Raw genomic sequence first — 1,045 nt, forward strand, 5'->3', positions numbered from 1 at the left:
GACAACAAATTAGGTATAAGATGCCAGACCATTAATGCCAATAATTTTGAGCTCAAACCGACCTTGATCAGCATGGTGCAACAAGCCCAATTGGCGATGTTCTTGGAGATTTGTGACACTGTAAAGATCAATGGTGTTACTAAAGACACCATTAGACTGAGATTATTTCCTTTTTCTTTAAGGGACAAGGCAAGAGGTTGGGTACAATCTTTACAACTTGGAAGCATCACTAGTTGGCTGGACATGACTGAAAAGTTTCTTGCTAAATTCTTCCCACCTGCAAAAACAGCCCAACTCAGGAGTGAGATTGGTCAATTCAAGCAAAATGATTTCAGGTCACTCTATGAAGCATGGGAAAGGTATAAAGATTTGATTCGACGCTGCCCTCAACATGGATTGCCAGATTGGTTGCAAGTTCAGATGTTTTATAATGGGTTAAATGGGCAAACTCGGAACATAGTTGATGTTGCTGCTAGTGGAACTTTGATGTCAAAGACAGCTGAGGGTGCTACCTATCTTTTAGAAGAGATGGCCTCAAACAACTATCAATGGCCAACTGAAAGAACTATGGCTAAGAAAGTTGTTGGGATTCATGAATTGGAGCTGTTAGCAGCCATTTCAGCTCAAGTTGCTACTTTATCCCATCAGATTTCAGCTTTGACAACCCAGAGGATACCACAAAGTGCAGAATACGTTGCAGCTACAAGTTTGACAGTTTCAAGTAATGAAGCGAGTCAAGAACAAGTTCAATACATCAACAATCGGAACTACAACTATCGTGGTAATCCTATGCCAAATTACTACCATCCAGGGCTTCGAAATCATGAGAATTTGTCTAATGGAAATATAAAGAATGTGCTGCAACCTCCAATAGGATTTGATAGTCAATCAAGCAAGAAGAAGATGTCACTTGAGGATGCCATAGTTTCCTTTGTTCAGGAGACAAATGCAAGGTTTAAAAACACTGATTCACGGTTGGATAGTATTGAGACTCATTGTGACGCCCCGACTCCCACGTATAGGGACGCGAGAATCGTGACATCGG

General features: G+C 41.1%; 1 non-coding gene across 1 annotated transcript; it reads right to left on the bottom strand.

Annotated features, from left to right (window-relative positions):
- Positions 1 to 291: 291 nt before the first annotated feature.
- LOC121256808 lies at positions 292 to 398 on the bottom strand. Its single transcript, XR_005939098.1, has one exon. It is a non-coding gene; the product is annotated as a small nucleolar RNA R71 (small nucleolar RNA).
- Positions 399 to 1,045: the final 647 nt, after the last annotated feature.

This window comes from Juglans microcarpa x Juglans regia, chromosome 3D, assembly GCF_004785595.1.
Source record: "Juglans microcarpa x Juglans regia isolate MS1-56 chromosome 3D, Jm3101_v1.0, whole genome shotgun sequence".
Classification (NCBI taxonomy): Eukaryota; Viridiplantae; Streptophyta; class Magnoliopsida; order Fagales; family Juglandaceae; genus Juglans; species Juglans microcarpa x Juglans regia.